General features: G+C 36.2%; 1 long non-coding RNA gene across 1 annotated transcript; it reads left to right on the top strand.

The window, feature by feature from the left end:
• The first annotated feature begins 2,485 nt into the window (after window positions 1-2,485).
• On the top strand, window positions 2,486-5,272 carry LOC148309390 (uncharacterized). The gene is made up of 3 exons (XR_015837551.1): window positions 2,486-2,766; window positions 2,910-3,195; window positions 4,607-5,272. It is a non-coding gene; the product is annotated as an uncharacterized LOC148309390 (long non-coding RNA).
• Window positions 5,273-21,503: the final 16,231 nt, after the last annotated feature.

Below are 21,503 nucleotides of genomic sequence, written 5' to 3'. Positions count from 1 at the left end.
AAAATTGCCCCTGTACTCCATAAACTTTAATAATGTAATGTGTTTTTTTACTGCGAGGATATTTTTCACGAAGTTTTAATAATAAATTGCACAAATAGAAGTTAGAGTAAGCACATATTTTTGGGTCGCTATTGTTTATTATATTCACTGTATTGACATGGTCGTAGGGATGCATTTAACACGTGTTTTTTTCGAGAGCACTTCTCTTGAAAACGGTCCATTTCTCGGAAATGGACCACATCACGCAACAACCTAACTTGAGTTGCATTAAAGTGATGCATTATTGATGCATTTTTCGCAAATAACAGCCAAACTTTAGAGGTTTTTTCACTTTTAACTTTTTCAATTTATCACAAATCACAATATTTCCAAATATGCAAAAAATTACGGACTTTAGATGCAAATATCCGGAGGAATATATTTAAACTTATGGAGCAGCTTCGGCCGGCAGCTATACAGCGCCAAGCCAGAAGACTACGACTAAGACGAATAATAATGAATCTGGAAATAAATTCATCTTAACAATAATTGGTTCCAATAATTTACAGTTCGCAACGTCCAGCGTCACAAGACATTTTACGATGCAACCTCAAGATTTTATAAAATATATTTTTATCAACATGCGACACCTCACTCCGTCTCATAGTAATCGATGGCCAATACTAAAATAAATTTCGTTTGATACGCGACATTGTATTTCTTAACTGGGACCAATTTGCTCAAAATGAATCTCACTGGTGTCATTACAGTGCTGCACCTGGTGAACGGTCCATGGAATTGATAAGAAAATATTTTTAATGATTTAAAAAAAAAAATTATGCGATGCAGGTATTGTTTCATTCTTTCTATTTTTATAATATGTGATAAACTAGAGAGATAATTTTCAAATAATGGGAATTATAATCGTCTGCGCCTAAATCCTTAAATTGTTCCATTTTCCATGAACAACTCTTCAAAACTTCTTGTCTTTTACTTGAAATTTCAGCAATTTGAATGAAATTAAACATTCTCCCAATGAGATTACTCTTTGACACACGTTGACGCGACCCAGGTTTAAAAGTATAAAATTTGATAAAAATTCTAATCGGTAATAAATTGTGCATATTTTTCACATCACACCCAAGAAAATAAAAAAACTAAACTAACCATCACGCCGCTTCACGCAGGGGTAGGCAGAGAGAATAGAGCGCCATACCACTCTGTCCTTGCAAACATTCTTCCACGTTCATGCATCTCCTCATACATACCCGAGAATATCCCGTTTAAAAATTAAACCCCGAGTCTAAAATATATATTTTTAATGTCATCATGTAACCTTACTTGACCTTACTAGACCTTACTTGATAAAATTACGTTTTTACTTTTGTTTAAAACTGACTAGTAGAGATTAATCACGTACAAAAAACTAACAAGTAAAAACTAACACCGCGGGCCCGATCTTTCGCACTGCAATTGCAGTGTCCCGATCTCTTGCTTGTGAATTATACCAGGCGCACAGAAATCGACCGAGTAACTTTTCATGGACATATTTTGTTAGCTCTTGGCGCTATGGAATATTTAAAGTAGAGATGTGACTAACGGGTAACTGTTACTTTTTCGTATATCCGAATAGTATTGTTGGTTTATGTATTAATTTTAAATCAAACACAGATTTTTTGAGTTTACTAATTTGTATTTTATTAACAAAAACACATTAAAATTATATTGTGACAATTGTTTCGCCTTGTTAGGGCATTATCAAACGAATGTGAAGATCAAATGGACTACGGTCCTTATGTAGCTATACAATTCTAAGTGACAGTTTTAACACGTGCAGTAATAATTTATGGGAATCAATTTAATTTTTAATGTGTTTTTGTTAATACAATACAACTTAGTAGACTCTAAAAATCTGTGTTTGATTTAAAATTAATACATAAATTAAAATGGAGTTCTACAAATTAAACGCCAAATCAATAAATAGTAAAGTTGGTGTTCTTAGCTTTTTCACGGTAAATAGGTACTACATGTTTTCCATTTTGAGTGATTAGATTTGAATGATCCAAAAACCGAATTAAGTAACGAAGTCGTTATTTATTTCAGGTATATACATACATACTACATACATACATTTATATATATATATATATATATATATATATATATATATATATATATATATATATATATATATATATATATATATATATATATATATATATATATATATTTAATATTTTTTTTTAAATTTTAACTGTTATTGAATGGATAAATCTACCAGGCGTACAGAAATCGACGAAGTAATCACATCTTATTTAGCGCCTTTAGTAAAGTTGGTAAATTAGAATTTGTCTATTGAAAATAAATATGTAAATAAAAATCTGCTCTATGGAGATTCTACCAGGCGCTCAGAAATATGCGGAGTAATTTATTTATGAACACATACCACGTTGGTTTCTCTACAGCTGACATTTGACGTAAGTAATCTTTGAGGTTAACCTAAAAACATAATTTTTTTAACCTTTTTTGCTGTTGATGTCGTAATTGTATATTGCAAATTGTTGAAAAGGCTGAGAATTGTATAATTAAGTGGTTTTTATTGATTTCAAGCATCGAAACCCAAGACTTAAATTATGGAATTACTCTAGGAAATAAATAAGCCTGAAAAATATCATGTTCCAAAATAAATAAATCAGTGTTGTTGCTATAAATTTTTGCGCAAGCGAAGCAACTGTATTCTGTGGATTTCCTCCCGGGAGCACATAAATCAAAGGAGTGAATTTTCAGGCACGTGGTAACAAAATTATTTTAACGCCTTTTTTAATATCTTAAAATGTATGTAATGTATCGAATATTAAAGTCTTATTTTTACAATGTTAATGACGTTTCTATAAATATATTAAAATAATGTTTTCATTTATAATTTTCAGCTTAAAAAAACGAGATAATACATTAAATTATAATGTATGCTGACGATAACACAATTTTAAAACATCGTTGCATTCTCCCGCGCTGTCATTGTGACATTATTCAACCGTACCTTACGAAGCGCAATTTCCAATAAAATTTATTTAATTCCTTGAATTATGATTGATGTTGGTTTTTCTCGAGGACTATCGGATAATTTGCAAGCAGTTGTTGCAATCTTATTTATAGAGCATTTTCAAAACATAACCTTAACATGAGTTCGAAATTTGGCAGAGTTAATGCATAAAGGTAAGAATAAATATAGCTCACTCCTTTCAAGAACGTCATAAATCAAAAATCGACAATTTTCAGTTGTGCATGTTTTCGGAATGCCCACAAAATGTACTAAATCCCAGCAAAAGAAGCATATTTCTAACTTAATATCTACCCGCTACAGGGCAGAAAGTGTTGTTTTTGCATTTTGAAGAAAAGGTATTGTTTAATTATTTTTTTAAATATACTAAATATTTTTCAAATGGAGAAAAAACCTTCAGGTTAACCTAAAAATATGTGTTGACAATAAAAAATTCAATAAGTGGCTTGATATTTATTTTTGATCCATTGTATTATATTTTTAAACATTAAAAACGTTCTCCTGAAAAATCAAGTTTTTTGATTTATGACGTTCTTGAAAGAAGTGAGCGATATGTTACAATCATTGCATTTAGCGTTTATATCTATTATCCGTTTATTTAATCCAAATGTGATGTGGCAGATGATACTGAAAAACTTTCTTTTGGTTATTTGAGCAATAATTAGGGATGTATAATGGCTATTAATTAATTTCCCAATAACATTCGGCATATCGCTCACTCCTTTCAAGAACGTCATAAATCAAAATTTGTCAATTTTCAGCTATGCATATTTTTGGAATGCCCAGAAAATGTACTATATCCCAGCGAAAGCGGCATATTTTTAACTTAATATTTACCCGCTACAGGGCAGAAAGTGTTGTTTTTGCATTTTGAAGAAAAGGTATTGTTTATTTTTTTTTTAAATATAATAAATATTTTTCAAATGGAGAAAAAACCTTCAGGTTTTGCCTAAAAAGTTCTGTTGCACAGTAAAAAGTTCAATAAGTGGCTTGATATTTATTTTTAATATATTGTATTATATGTTTAAACTTTAAAAACGTTCTCCTGAAAAATCAAGTATTTTGATTTATGACGTTCTTGAAAGGAGTGAGCGATATGTATCAGTTATGCTACCAGTGTGGGATAATTGTGAAATTATTACCTATAACATTATTACCTATAAGTGTCGGGTTGTGGTCCTGTGGTTAGTGTCGCAGACTCTTAAGTCAGAGTTTCTCGGTACGAATCCGTTCTACGCCGATTTGATGCCTATTTCTAATAATGAGCAGTGGCTTAGGCTCACAGAAATAGTATGAAATTGAAATATTTGTGTAAATAATAAAAACACAAATGTATCTCTTTAAGAAAAAAAAAACATTCTTCACATAACCTAATTTTTAATTATTGGTGATAAATGTTTTGTGCACTTGAGTTATAGGTGATATTTGGTATAAGCATTATTTATCATCAAGTTCTAAATTGAATAAAATACCCAAAATGGTCCAGAGCCATTTAACATTACAGCCAATAGTGTTATCGTTGGATTGACTTGTATCGCTGTACTGATTTGGTTTCCTAAATTACAGATCAGCTATGGAGAAGTGTGCAGATGATGCCACGGGTCACGCGCAACTGGTGATATTTATAGCTCGAGTCGCCCCGGACCATAAAATTGGGAAAAAAGCTTACACAAAAGTTCGCAATTGTAATGAAGCGCAGGAAAATATAGAATCCAGAATGTGAAGATTGCCCAGCACCCCGAGGCGAGTTGCTTTAACAAACTACTAAATATAATCTCTCGACGTCAACATCTAAAGGCGGGGACTGACCGGAGCGTTTCGTCGTGGCGTAACATTCGCGGCGTGCATCCGAACATCGGATGGAGTGCTCGGAACGCTGTACTGACTATACGAATGCTTGCGTTGTAACGTGTTTCATTACGACCAAATGACTCCGGTCAGTCCCCCACCTTAAGGTTTAAAAGCAGGGATTACATAACGGGAGCACAAAAAAAGTTGTGGAAGTTTTTGGTAAGGGAATGTAATTAATTATGAGTATTTTAATGTTTTAGAATTTAATAAACCCTGATGATGACAAGGTTCTTGTCGAAACCGGTAGATTAAAGTGTACTAATAATAAAAAAAAGCAGTTAGAACAAAGTTGTTTAATTTTATAATATAAATAAATTATAAATGATTGTATTTTTTCCTTTATTGTCATGACCCATCAACAATATACTGATTGTACAAAAGGTTTTTAAATAAATAAACAAAAAATATGCAAACAGTGTTATATTTTCTCTTCCCTTATACAATTGTTTATTAAATAACACATCTTGTAAAATACAACTAATCTGTCATTGTACATAGGTATAGCATAATATATAGAATAATAAGTATCAGGTAAGTGTATCTTTGATACAAAGGCAAAAAGTAAAATCTATTGTACATATCTATAGAAGAGCATACAGCAAAAAGCTTAATAGAGAAATCACAGGTAATCTAAAAAATGTGCATTCCTTAGTCAATTTCAACCATTGCTTGCTGAAAATTGAGTGGTTTTTGTTTTGAATATTGAATTTATTCAAGATTTATTAATGTTTTTCTTTATGTATGTTTTCTCATTTTTACTACTGCCATCGCAGCATTTCTCGGCAGAAGGCAGAGAAGATGAAATCCCACACACCTCTGTCCCGATATACAATCCTAGCTTCCTTCGCGTCCATACGTTTAATTATTCTCGCCCATAATTAAAAATACAGAAAATGATTTTTTTCGTATTTTATTTAAAGGGATTTCACCAAAAACAACGGTTTGTTTTTTAACTTTTCTGACGAGGAAAGTGATGAATATCCACCCCAGGATGACCAACAAGACCAAAATGATGGCACAATAATACGGCGGAGTACAATTTTATAATAATTGATGTCCAATTAAACCTGTCTCAAAAGTAAATAAATAAGTGGTTAAATCTGACGAAAAACTAGTGAAAGAGGCTCCTAAAAGTTCAAAATTGTCACTTTTCTCAGTTGTGATTAATAATAACTACCCACATAAAGTAATTTTCGTGAAAGTTCGTCATTTTTGTGAGAGTGACTCAGGAACCAGAAAAGAACGTTTTCCTTTTTCACGGGATAAATCTATATATGTAATTAAAAATACAGAAAATGTTTTTTTTTTGTATTTTATTTAACGGGATTTCACCAAAAACAACGGTTTGTTTTTTAACTTTTCTGACGAGGAAAGGGATGAATATCCACCCCAGGAAGACCAACAAGACACAACTCTTAAGAAGGCACAACTCTTAAGGAGTCTTACGATTCCTCATACACACGAGTAGAGACATTTTCCTTCTCACATTCAACAATAAAACTGAGTGACAGACGACTAAAACTGCAATGGAGAGAAGGCAGCAATAGTTGGCTAATAGTTGTCATTTTTTAAATTTTATTATTAACCATCGTTTTTATTCGAACAATGATGGTAGTAGATCGAAAGTTCATCGGCAAAGAAGAAGCGGACAAAGACATTGGTGATAGCACATTGTACGGAGGAGCTTGTTTATGCTACTCAAACGAGCTACACGAAAACTGGCAAGCGCAATCTGGCTCCAAACATAAAAACCGCAACAGAATAATCTCCTCCTTTTCTCTGAATGATCAAACGAGGAGCAATTAAAAAGGGCCCATAGGGCAAGCTTAGTGAAGAAGCTCTCGAATCGAGACACAAAGATCGCCAGTATTAATGGGAGCACAATACGAAAAAAAATGGAAAGAAGCAGACTATTGAAGACGTGCTACATGCATTGCCAATCTCTTCAGATCCACTCATATCTAGCCTTGGACCACTGCCTAAGCGGAAAACTGGTATTTTGGCTCCAGAAGTGCTGCAGCGTCTGCAACACTTCTGCAATCTTTGGAAGATGAAATTGATAGCGAATAGAACAATTAAATATATTTAATTCACCTTTACTTAATATTTTCAAAAAATAAACAACATTATCTGGTTATCTATAATTTTGTAACACTGTGCGGCATCAGCTCTAAAGGCGTAACTCAACAACAGCCTCATTGACGTCCTGGCTGATACTCACGTACTTTACATGACTAGAATATAGAAATATATATAGAATATATAGCTGTAGAAATGTATGTTTCTCCAGCTTTTTAATCTCCATACTGAAAATGTTTCTAAAAAACCCCTAGGAAACTCTAGCAAAGGAGTGAAAGGTAACAGTGTTGTAATTAACAGATGACAAAAATGAAAGTGAAAGTGAAAAAGTAAGGGCCTGTAAGATGTTGGATATGCCCGGCAACGAAGCCAGAGGTAACAAGAAGACCAGCATCATATTAACTAAGCCCAAATTACTGAAATTGTTCCTACAGTCTCGACTAATCTTAGTGTTGATTTATTAAGTAGAGATTAACCTTTCAACATTGACGAATGGCACCCCATAAGATGTAAAATTTGTCATGACTGTGTCACGCACATTTTTTATATTGAATCTTAGGACTTACTTTAGGACGGACCGACTACTCACATCGAAAGAGAAAAAATTGTAGTCAAGTGGCTTATATACGTAAATCTCATTTTTACCATTTTGTGACTTACCTGACTACACACCCCGGCCCGGGAATTCCACCATGCATACCCATACTAGTACAAGCTAGTTAATTGATTTGATAAAGTTTATTTTATTTATTGTTTAAATAAAAAAGTTAATAATAAATTAGGGAACGCATACTAGTACTAGATAGTTAATTGATTCGTTAAAGGTTATTTTATTTTATTGTTTGAATAACGTAAGTTAAAGGTTATTTTATTTTATTGTTCGAATAACGTAAGTTAATAATAAATTTATAAGTAATGTTTAACTTCTTTATATCCTTGCCTAGATAATTTTGTATCCACTCATGTCCAACACGTATTATAATTTTCTTTTTTTTTTATTAATTCCTATTGTATAATAAAATGTCCAGAAATTTTATTACTGTATATTAACTAAAATATTATATGTAGTTTATTGATTTGTTAAAGGTTATTTTATTTATTGGTTAAATAAGAAAGTTAATTATAAATTAGGGAACGCATACCCAGTACTGGCAAGTCAATTGATGTAGTAAATTTTACTTTATTGTTTGAATATGTTAGTAAATAATAATAATAATCTTGGATGATTTAAATTGCGCCATTTTTGTAAAAAACTACCTCAAGGGCGCTTATACAGGTATGGATTATGATATGAAAATGATAATGAGAGAAAATATATATATTCATGAAAAACGTCGTCAATCGGCTGAGTCTGAAGGCAGGAAAGTGGAGCCGCCGTATTGTTGCGCTTTCTTCTCGGTCTTCTTGGGCTGGAGCATGGCCAAGATGTTGGACAGGACGCCTCACTGTGTAATGATAATGCCGGAGAGCAGCTTGTTAAGGTCCCGTCATTGTGGATATTCAACTGCAGATGTCTTCTTGCAGTGGTCTTCTTGTTGTCACTGGAGGCATTGATGGGCAATTCCAACACCTTGGCAGCTAGGTACTCCAAGGTACGCGGGCGCACAAGCCCCAACTTTCTCAACGTAGTAGATGCGAGCTAGCATGTTTTGAGGTTTTAAAATTGCCCCTGTACTCCATAAAGTTAAATAATTTTATGTGCTTTTTACTGCAAGGATATTTTTTCATAAAGTTTTAATAATAAATTGCACAAATATAAATTAGAGTAAGCACATATTTTTGGGTCGCTATTGACTATTGTATTCACTGGATTGACATGGTCATAGGGATGCATTTAACACGTGTTTTTTTTTCAAGAGCACTTCTCTTGAAAACGGTCCATTTCTCATGGAGAGCTGTTTGACTATCTCACTTCTTTTGTCACACTCTTGCAGAAAAAGACACAATACACCACAAGACAGGTTTTTGAAGATGCCCGGCAATGAAGCGAGCACCAACAACAAGAAGACCAGCATCAATTCCCGCCATATGCAGTTGAATACCCACAATAATGAGAGCTCAGCCAGCTGGTCTCCGGTATTTCCATTGCACAGGGAGGCCAGTGCCCAACAATCTTGGCAATGCTCCAGCCTAAGAAGACCAGCAAGATGAAGACCAAAAAGACCAGCGCTATATAAATTATCGAAGATTATTATTATTATTACAAAGCAATCGGTCTATTGAGTGCTGTTGGTAAAATGTATGGTCGAATCCTTATTGAAAGAGTGAGAACCTTAACAAAGGACACAAAAGAAACAAAGCCAAAAGAAATTATTGGAAAATAATCAACCTCAGCTTGGAGACTCACGACACGGTAGAGTGCCACACCATGCGGGAGGCTACTAAGCAGAAAGTTCCTCATATCGCACCCTTACATCATTGAGCTGCAGGGTATGTTTGAATCGGACACCTTCATCTTCCTGGTGTCTGAGCTCTGCAAGAATGGAGAGCTGTTTGACTATCTCACTTCTGTTGTCACACTCTCGTAGAAAAAGACACGATACATCAAGAGACAAGTTTTTGAAAATGCCCGGCAACAAAGCGAGCACCAATAACAAGACCAGCATCGACCCCTGCCATATGCAATTAAATAGCTGGAGAAATATATATTTCTCCAGCTATTCAATCTTTATACTGATAATGTTTATAAAAAAACCCCTGGGAAACTCTAGCAAAGGAGTGAAAGTTAACAGTATTGTAACTAACAAGAAAAAGTATGCTAATGATATTGTTATCCTGGCACAGTACACTTGATCTCCAAGAAAACGATTAAACAGTGTAAATTCAGCTGAGGAGGAAGCGGGGTTATCTGGCTCTGCAAGCATGGAGAGCGTTTGACTGTCTCACTTCCGTTGTCACACTCTCGTAGAAAAAGACAAGATACATCACGAGACAAGTTTTTGAAGGCATACAGTATGTGTATAGCAAGAATATAGCCCACCGAGACCTTAACCCAATAGAAAAATTTCTGGAGGTGGGTAAGAAACCCGATACATTTGCGTCACTCGCGACAGAAAGCCCGGCCTTTGCATCGATTACTGTTTTCACCGATGAAATCTATTGTGGACCTGATGGAATTTATTTTTATTTTTTCATGGACCGGAAAGGGTTAACAGGGAAATCGCAGGTTTTCTAAAAAATGTGCATTCCTTGTTCAATTTCAACCAGTGCTTGCTGAAAATTGACAGGTTTTTGTTTTGAATATTGAATTTATTCAAGATTTATTAATTTTTTTCTTTATGTATGTTTTCTCATTTTTACTACTGCCATCGCAGCATTTCTCGGCAGAAGGAAGAGAAGATGAAATCCCACACACCTCTGTCCCGATATACAATCCTAGCTTCCTTCGCGTCCATACGTTTAATTATTCACGCCCATAATTAAAAATACAGAAAATGATTTTTTTTTGTATTTTATTTAAAGGGATTTCACCAAAAACAACGGTTTGTTTTTTAACTTTCTGATGAGGTAATTAATGAATATCCACCCTAAGAAGACCAACATGACCAAAATGATGGCACAATAATACGGCGGAGTACAATTTTATAATTATTGATGTCCAGTTAAACCTGTCTCACAAGTAAATAAATAAGCGGTTAAATCTGACGGAAAACTAGTGAAAGAGGCTCCTAAAAGTTCAAAATTGTCACTTTTCTCAGTTGTGATTAATAGTAACTGCCCACATAAAGTAATTTTCGTGAAAGTTTGTCATTTTTGTGAGAGTGACTCAGGAACCAGAAAAGAGCGTTTTCCTTTTTCACGGCATAAATCTATATAATTAAAAATATAGAAAATGATTTTTTTTATTATTTTATTTAACGGGATTTCACCGAAAACAACGGTTTGTTTTTTTAACTTTTCTGAAGAGGAAAGTGATGAATATCCACCCCAGGAAGACCAACAAGACACAACTCTTAAGAAGGCACAACTCTTAAGGAGTCTTACGATTCCTCATACACACGAGTAGAGACATTTTCCTTCTCACATTCAACAATAAAACTGAGTGACAGACGACTGAAACTACAATGGAGAGAAGGCAGCAATAGTTGGCTAATAGTTGTCATTTTTTAAATTTTATTATTAACTTTACAACATTTTGAGTGTGTCCAAATACTTGTTCACAAAATCTGGATTATCTCCAATTACAGGAGTTATTTTCATATTATTTTTTTGACATTTCATCAAAGATGAAGAAGAATATGGAAGTCTGGGCATTTACGGGGCTTACGTAACTCCTGTAATTGGAGATAATCCAGATTTTGTGAACAAGTATTTGGACACACTCAAAATGTTGTAAATAAATTATCTGGTCAAATTATAAGCTTAATAATAAAAATGAAAATGGTATTTTCTGGCGTTTCTCATGTGTGTGATTATAATCCGGGATTCGGATCTCACATACTAATTTAAGAGTTTCTGCTTAATAAAAAAGCTTCTTTACATCTCACCAATAGATGTCTCTAGTGAAGTTCTAGTGATTCAAGAACAAAGTTTCTAAATTGGTTCATATATATAGAACTTCGAAGAATTTGAGTAGTGTGGTTGTCAATAATGGGTAGAATTGGTGAATGTTACACGTGTGTAAAGTGATCACTCAAACCAGCCTATGACGGTCGTAAGCCCCGTAAATGCCCAGACTTCCATATTCTTCTTCATCTTTGATGAAATGTCAAAAAAATAATTTATTATTAACTTTCGTTTTTATTCGAACAATGATGGTAGTAGATCGAAAGTTCATCGGCAAAGAAAAAGCGGACCAAGACATTGGTTATAGCACATTGTACGGAGGAGCTTGTTTACGCTACTCAAACGAGCTACACGAAATCTGGCAAACGCAATCTAGCTACAATCATAATAACCACAACAGAATAATCTCCTCGTTTTCTCTGAATGATCAAACGAGGAGCAATTAAAAAGGGCCCATAGGGCAGCTTAGTGAAGAAGCTCTCGAATCGAGACACAAAGATCGCCAGTATTATAGGGAGCACAACACGAAAAAAATTGGAAAGAAGCAGACTATTGAAGACGTGCTACATGCATTGCCAATCTCTTCGGATCCACTCATATCTAGCCTTGGACCACTGCCTAAGCGGAAAACTGGTATTTTGGCTCCAGAAGTGCTGCAGCGTCTGCAACACTTCTGCAATCTTTGGAAGATGAAATTGATAGCGAATAGAACAATTAAATATATTTAATTCACCTGTACTTAATATTTTTAAAAAAAAACAACAACATTATCAGGTTATCTATAATTTTGTAACACTGTACGGCATCAGCTCTAAAGGTGTAACACAGAAAGTCTACAACGGCCACAATGACGTCCTGGCTGACGTCCAACAAAGCCAAAAGAAATTATTTGAAGATAATCAACCTCAGCTTGGAGACTCACGACACGGTAGAGTGCCACATCATGAGGGAGGCTACCAAGCAGGAAGCATCAAGAGACAAGTTTTTGAAAATGCCCGGCAACAAAGCGAGCACCAATAACAAGACCAGCATCGACCCCTGCCATATGCAGTTAAATAGCTGGAGGAATATACATTTCTCCAGCTATTCAATCTTTGTACTGATAATGTTTATAAAAAACCCCTAGGAAACTCTAGCAAAGGAGTGAAAGTTAACAGTGTAGTAATTAACAAGAAAAGGTTTGCTAATGATATTGTTATCCTGGCAGATAGTATACACTTGATCTCCAAGAAGAAGATTAAACAGTGTAAATTCAGCTGAGGAGGAAGCGGGGTTATCTGGCTCTGCAAGAATGGAGAGCTGTTTGACTGCCTCACTTCCGTTGTCACACTCTCGTAGAAAAAGACACGATACATCATGAGACAAGTTTTTTAAGGCAAACAGTGTGTCTACAGCAAAAATATAGCCCACCGAGACCTTAACCCGGAGAATATCCTCCTAGATGACCAGCTCAATGTCAAGATCACCGACTTTGGCCTCGCCAAGGTTCTCCGCCCAGGAGTAAAACTTTTTGAATTGTGCGGGACTCCCGAATACCTTGCCCCGGAGACGCTCAGGGCCAACATGTTTGAAGATTAAAAGTGCAAAGGAAATCGACGAAAACATTCTGAAGTCCATCGTTATAATTGTTGATGTCCAATGGACTACTAAGAAAAAAATTTAGTTTTATTTATTTCTCTTGAACCTTTTTCTTTTTCTAACCATAGTTGATTTTATTGTTTTGCACAAATGTGTTTACACAAACTATAAATGAATTTACACAAAATACAAAAGCAACTATTAAACAGGGGGAAGACTGTTTCAAACGGCTTTTTAGCACGGCAGAAGAATATCAGGATCATTTTATACATAACAACAGTACGGAAGAGGTCACTGAACTCGAAATGAAAAAGGCAGTCAAAGGACTAAATAATAGAAAATCACCCGGGCTAGACGACATCTCGAATGAGCTGATAAAATATGGAGGAGATAAAATTCATACAGAAATATACAACCTCATATCAAAGATATTTAAAACATGTAGTTTACCAACAGAATGGAGAACAAATGTAACTGTGCCCATATTCAAAAAAGGTGATAAGACAGACACTGGAAACTACCGGGGTATAACTCTCCTTAGCTGTGCTCTAAAACTTACAACCACCATTGTCAGAAATAAATTGGAAAGACAAATCACCTAAAATCCCTAAATGAACTAGCAAGTTCAGTTCGCAAGACAGCCTCAGCCCATTACTTTTCAATTTGATTATGGATAAATTGATTGAAGAGGTTGCAAACATGAACCTGGGCTACGACCTCCAAAGAATGCTTCTCAAGTTCCACTTGACATCGGAAAACTTCGACATGATGATATCCATTGACAAGACTAAAAGCATGACCATATCAAAGAGTCCAGTTAGATGCAAATTAGTTGTAAATAACAGAACTGTTGAACAGGTGATGAAATTCAAGTATCTCGGAGTTGACATCAGTAGCTACGATATCCTCTACGGTGAGACCCAGAAACAAATTAATAAGGCTGCAGTTATATCCGGATGCCTCAGAAACTCGGTGTGGAGAAGCAAACACATGAGAATAGAAAGTTAAATGAAAACATGTGTTCGACCAATAGCCACTTACGGGATTGAGGCAAGAGCGGATACTTCTAGAACAAAATCTCGACTTGGAACCCCCGAGATGAAGACTCTCCGATCCATAACCGGAAACACATTGCGAGACCGAGTAAGAAATACCGACATCCGGAGCATGTATCAGACGGTGGGGACGACAACGAAGGCGATACTGGAATGATCACGTTGACAGAATGTCAGATGACAGACTTCCACGTATCGCTCTTCGAGGTATCCCTGAAGGACGCAGACCCCCAGGCAGACCTCCAAAAAGGTGGAAAGACAGCTGGGAGCCAACATCCCAAGAAGCCAGTGAAAGCATCAAAATCAGCAAAAAGGCCAGCATCACCCCCCGCCATATGCAGTTGAATATCCTGGCACCGAAAACAGATGGTTATGCTGAGGAACATTGAATGTGAAATATATTAAAAAATATTAATCAAGCCCGAAATACTAATATCGTTCCTACAGTCTCGACTTATCTTAGAGTTGATTAAATAAGTAGAGTTCAACCTTTCGACATTGACGAATGGCGATTTTTTTGTGTTGAACATTAAGTCCAAATAAGTTTAAGCGGAAATATGGTAAAGGATAAAAATCTTCCTGACAAGGATGCGGCGAAAGAGTTCTACGCGAAGAATGAGCCCAAAGAAATTATTAGAAGATAATCGACCTCAGCTCGGAGACTCACGACACGGTAGAGTGCCACACCATGAGGTAGGATACCAAGCAGGAAGTGCCTCATGTCGCACCCTTACATCATAGAGCTGCGGGATTCCTTTGAATCGGACACCTTCATCTTCCTGGTGTTTGAGCTCTGCAAGAATGGAGAGCTGCTTGACTATCTCACTTCTGTTGTCACACTCTCGCAGAAAAAGACACAATACATCACGAGACAAGTTTTTGAAGATGCCCGCCAACAAAGCGAGCACGAATAACAAGACCAGCATCGATCCCCGCCATATGCAGTTGAATACCCACAATAATGAGAGCTCTCCGGTATTGCCATTGCACAGGGAGGCCAGTGCCCAACAATCTTGGCAATACTCCAGCCTTAGAAGACCAACAAGATGAAGAAGACCAAAAAGACCAGCGCTATACAAATTATCGAAGATTATTATTATTATTACAAAGCAATTGGTCTATTGAGTGCTGTTGGTAAAATGTATGGTCGAATCCTTATTGAAAGAGTGAGAACCTTAACAAAGGACAAAAAAGAAACAAAGCCAAAAGAAATTATTGGAAGATAATCAACCTCAGCTCGGAGACTCACGACACGGTAGAGTGCCACACCATGCGGGAGGCTACTAAGCGGGAAGTTCCTCATGTCGCACCCTTACACCATCGAGCTGCAGGATATCTTTGAATCGGACACCTTCATCTTCCTAGTGTCTGAGCTCTGCAAGAATGGAGAGCTGTTGGACTATCTCACTTCTGTTGTCACACTCTCGTAGAAAATGACACGATACACCACGAGACAAGTTTTTGAAAATGCCCGGCAACAAAGCGAGCAACTATAACAAGCAGACCAGCATCGACCTCCGCCATATGGAGAAGAGCGGGAGCTCTAAAACGGCAAAGGGAGAAAGAAGAAAGCGGAGGAAAGAGAAATCATCGCACGGCGGCCCTTCCTGAAGGCCGCCACCCCTTAGCTCCACCGCGGGTTTTCCAAAAGGTTCGACTAAGTTTAATTTCAGATTAGGATAAGTAAAATTTAAACTAAATTAGGATAGAAGCTAAGATTAGTTTAAGTTAAACTCGATAATCGATCGATCGTTTTGTCCGCCTCTGTAGTGTAATGGTCAGCATGCTCGCCTACCGTTCTGGAGGTCCCGGGTTCGATTCCCAGTGGGGTTTAATAAATACAAGTGATTTTTTCACTCATTTATTCAATATTACACTGGACTGGTACCTGAAGTGGAGGGCTGATCACCTTTCCTTCATGTGCAATCGATCGAGATAACACTGCGTTTATATGAAGCAGTGCCCTGTGCACCATTGGGGTGCGGTAAGGGTTTTATTTATTATTAAACTCGATAATGTTGTCTTTTTATTAAATTAATTTCAATATTTCTGTTAAAGATTTTCTTTCCTCTCCTTATGGAGTTATAAGCTGGAGAAATATATATTTCTAAAGCTATTTAATCTTCATACTGACAATGTTTTTAAAAAAACCCCTAGGAAACTCTAGCAAAGGAGTGCAAGTTAACAGTGCTGTAATTAACAAGAAAAGGTATGCTAATGATACTGTTATCCTGGCAGACAGTATACTTGATCTCCAAGAAAAAGATTAAACAGTGTAAATTCAGCTCATTGAGCTGCAGGATTGCAGCCGGCAACGATGCCAGAGAAAACAAAAAGACCAGCATCGACCCCCGTCATTTGCAATTAAATTGCTGGAGAAATATATATTTCTCTAGCTATTCAATCTCTATACTGATAATGTTTCTAAAAAACCGCTAGGAAACTCTAGCAAAGGAGTGCAAGTTAACAGTGTTGTAATTAACAAGAAATTGTATGCTAATGATACTGTTATCCTGGCAGACAGTATACTTGATTTCCAAGAAAAAGATTAAACAGTGTAAATTCAGCTGAGGAGGAAGTGGGGTTATCCATGTCAACTGAACTAAATGGAAAACATTCGGGAGGCTGGATTACTCCAGATCATGCCTTCAGTAAAAGGGCACTAACATTGCAGCGGTTATCAAATTTAGATACTGTAGCAGTATGTTGACGAATCGCATTCAATAAAACGATAGTGCACGTCTGCAATGTGAATCTTTACCTTTCAGCGTAATAAGAGGATTACACTGAGACCTACACAGAGCTCCCATCACGGATATACCATCATATACCACGAATGTGGCTTACAGCTTTGTGTAACACTACACAATAGACATACTCGAAAGAGAGACATGGCGAGAGAATGATCCCTACACCTTTCGAAGTGGAGACATCGTATGGTATATAGATGCATCAAAAACCCCAAATTGAACAAATCGACTTATCTGGTGGAATACGCAACTGTTTTCTGGTTGAAATGCGCGGAATCACAAAAACGCGGTAAGGCTGGTTAGGGTACCGTAGCAAAATCAAAAACCAGTATCACCCCCCACCATATGCAGTTGAATATCCACACTCGTTATCATTTTACTACTATAATCCGTATATTGAGGTAGTATTTTACGAAAGTGGCGCTTTGTAAATTATCCACGATTGTTATTGTTGTTACAGAGCAATCGGTCTACCGAGTGCTGTTGGTAAAATGTATGGTCGAATCCTTATTGAAAGAGTGAAAACCTTAACAAAAGACAAAGTGTGGGATGTCCAGAGTGGATTTATGAATGTGAGAGGATGCGTGTATTAAATTTTTGCTTTCCGCAACATGACGCAAATGTTTTTGAGCAAAAACCAAAAGCTTTTCTTCGCATTTATGGATTTGCAGAAAGCACGTGACCAGATAGACAGAATGAAACTATGGAAGGTATCATCCGAGTATGGAGTAAGCTGTTAACTAATCCGAGGCATCTTTGGGCCTAATTAGTGATTTAAGAACGGTGCGTTGAGATGGTTTGGACATGTAGAACGTATGAGCGAGGAAAGAACGGTAAAACAATTTTACGAGACGAATGTAGTCGGAAAGAGGAGCAGAGTACGATAAGGTATGCTAAATACTTGAATGCGGTCAGGTTAGTAGTTGAAATAATAGGCGGGTATGTATGCAAAGACAGAGTGGTGTTGCGTTCTATTTTCCCTGCCTACCCCTGCGGAAAGCGGCGTTATGGTTAGTTAGTCAGTTATTAGAGAAAAGTGTGAAGGAAATTGAAATTGATTAAAAATTTCCAAAGTCCAACGTTATAATTGTCGATGTCGAATGGACTGCTGAGAAAAAAGTTCGATTTTTGATGAACTTAATTTTTCTTACGAATCGTAAACAAAAGTATTATAATTGTGAAAAGTGCAAAGGAAATCGACGAAAAGATTCAGAAGTCCGACTGTTCCCGGCGTCAAGCCGCCATGTAGCCGTAAATTAATTTAATGCATATGAAATTGTAAATCGTAATATAAGCATAAAAAATTATTCTGTAAACTTCTGCGGGGCACGTCATTCGCACGGATACGCGTGCCTGCCTAAAGCTGTTTTGTTTGTGCCGGTGAGAACCGGCACAACAGAAATTACGAGGACACGGAGTGCGCAGCGTGTCCTCGAATCATCAAGTCCAAGATTGGCATGTTCAGTCACGCATAGATAGATCCCCACATGCTGGAGACAATATGCTCGAGTTACTCTTTACGAATTTCCACGATGAAGAAATACCGAAAATGAAAAAATTGAATCGAGTGCTTTTTACTTAAAATTAACAGCGTTGTATTTAAGTCTTCAGTCTTCCTCTCTAGCCCCCTGGCTTGATCGACTTCATCCGACAGGGGGCTTACCGTGATCCTTAACGAGGAGAGGTAATGCTCTGAAATGAAGAAAGTACATAATAAGTAATGAATAGCATCCGGGTTGCATATTTTCTAGTATGATTTTATTCGATTCTACTTCTAGACGGTATAATGAGATTCGGCTGTGATCATTTAAATTAAGAAATGGAACCGAGCGATTTTTATTACCTTGCGTGAACATGCACACGTGCCTCGGGTCAGCTCGAGAGTATGTCGCCTCTTGGAAGAAAAGCACTCTCAGCACGGCCGGCTCGAGCTCCAGGGGCACTAAGCGGGCTGGCCGCCACTCGCAGTATGCCATCTTGTTCCGCGCTACGCTCTCAGAGGGTATCAGGCAACCTGCACTGCATTGTGGACAGGGTATGGACACCTACGATAGTAACACTCTCATCATCCATTGTTAACTTTGTGTAATAACACTTTTTAAATACAAATCGCTCACTGCTTTAAAGAACGTCATAAATCAAAATTCTTCAATTTTCAGTTGTGCCTGTTGTGGAATGCCTAAAAAATGTACCATATCCCAGCAAAAGCGGCATATTTTTAACTTAATATTTACCCGCTACAGGGCTTTTTGCATTCGGAAGAAATTATTAATTTTTCTTTTCAAGACCGTCATAAGTCAGTTAAATGACCCACTGAGCTTGTTCTTTCCAGATTGATCATTATGACTTCTCGAGGGAAAAATGTTGATAAAATAAGCACTAAAAGATTCTTTATGAAGAAATACATCCGACAGTAAAGGTAAAAAAAATGTACATGTAATAAATATGCAGTAAATGAAGTTTGTTAATGTCTTTAATATATTTTGTGATTGTTTCTATTCTGATAATTGCAGTGGACAGCAAAAGAACCAATTTATGTTAGCTGCATACATTTTTGCAGCTCGCAAATACAATATCGATTCAATCACACATCAATTTTTGATAAAAGGCCATACCCAGAACAAAGAAGATTCCGGTCACTCTTTGACTGAGAGAAAAATAAAACAAGCACTCAAAAGTGGGCCAATTTATACGCCAGAAGGTCTTATTTCATTAATTAGAACAGCAAAAAGAACAACACCATTTTCTGTAAATGAATTTTCATTTGAAGACTTTTTTTATTTAAAAATTTCGGCTTCTGATATTGGCATCTCCGGGTCCTCAAAAACAAGCAAAATGAACCTGTTTGATTTAAACAGATCAAAGTGATGCGAATTTAAAGAGATTCCCCTAGTTCGTTATTATATAATGGAGAATCTTATGGGGAAACAGAATTTATGGAGGCCATCATTATAAGAAAACCTAAGACTTGTAAAAACCTGCCTTCATCCAAAAGCCTAAGATTTCTGAAAAGAATGCGACTTATTGAAAAAAAAAATACTATATTATAAAACTTTTTATGAAAGTCTTTAAATTAAAAAAGGGACTGTGCCTTTAGTGTTATCAAAAAACTCTATTATACAGTACCTTTTTTTTTAAACTTTAATGTTATTATTTGTTGTATGTTGTATTATGTATCTAGGAGAATGTAATTGTTACCATGAATTTTTGGGAATTTGAGAAATTAAATTGAATTGTCGCGCTTTGGTCATGTCCAAGAGAGGTCCTTTGTCCGAGGCTGAGTTCTCTTTGCTGTGAGCGTTGTATCTTTTTTAAGTATGTAGGCTGCTAACCTTGCACACCACCCTCCTCCTTTCTCATCCGGGCTTGGGACCGGCAATGGCGGAATGGAGAAGATGTCGTTAGGTGGGGAAGGCAACGAAGAAGACAATGGTATGCGCATGTGAGGAGAATGGAACCATCCAGACACCCCCACATCGCATTGTACGGCCAACCCCATGGTAGACGACTCCCGGGCAGACCACCAAAGAGATGGGCCGATAGCTGGGAATCGATGTCGCAGGAGGCTAATCCCCCTTAAAAACAGGCCGTAAGGCCTACAATAAGAAGAAGAAGAAGAAGAAGAAGAAGAAGAAGAAGAAATTGAATTGCCTCTATCCTTAAAACCAAACAATTCCCAAAGTCATATTTTTCATTTGAACTCCAAGATAATTATTTCTCGGTATAACTGCCTATTTGGAATGAAATTAACTGGAGATACTTCAATTTCAGCAACTAACAAATTCTATTTGTTTTAGTGATAATAATAACATATTTTGACATTCTTTGAACAAAAACGTCATAAATCAAAAGGTAATGTTTAAATATTTTTTTAAACATACTAAATATTTCATAAATTGAGAAAAAAACCTTTAGGTTTTACCTAAAAAGATCTGTTGCATAATAAAAAATTCAATATGTGACTTGGTATTTATTTTTTAATACATTTTATCATTTTTAAACTTTGGACGATAAGGAGAGTGTTTTATTACCATACCATACCACAAAGTATTCGATGATTTCAATATGCAAAATAACTTATAATAGTGTTATATTTACCGATTGTGCGAGGGCAGTCCTCATGGTAGGATCCGGAACAATTAAATCATTCTGCTGTCCGCACTCGAGGCACCATGACACATGTGTCATAACTTCTGTAACAAAAAAAAAACTATAACAAAATCTAGAATTCTGCCGAGTGTCGAAAATCACCTTTTCTGGATCTCTCATCCCTAGTAACCAGACTCGATCTACATTATCAATTCCACCCATGGACATTGATTTCATTTTGACACAATTTAAATTATTAAGCACACCCTCGATGAGAGTTCGCACGAAAACGGCGCCGTATAAATTGGCCATTATCGATGACGGATTTTATCTCAGAGATGCCATCTAAAGTTACAGTTTATACTAAAATAAACATTATTGAAAATACTTCTTTGAGATTTTATGAGAAAAATAGTAAAAAATGCATCACCGAGCTTCGAAATTGCCGCGTCATATCCAGTGTACATTATTTCTTCGGGCATTTTTTTTTCTGCAATTTATTCCGCCATTTTATTTTCCTCTTCTCCAGAGTTGAGAATTATGCACCGCGTTGTG

This window comes from Brachycentrus maculatus, unplaced genomic scaffold, assembly GCF_059751285.1.
Source record: "Brachycentrus maculatus isolate JH-2025_06_01 unplaced genomic scaffold, ASM5975128v1 h1tg000126l, whole genome shotgun sequence".
Taxonomy (NCBI): domain Eukaryota; kingdom Metazoa; phylum Arthropoda; class Insecta; order Trichoptera; family Brachycentridae; genus Brachycentrus; species Brachycentrus maculatus.
This window is presented reverse-complemented; position numbering and strand designations above follow the sequence as displayed.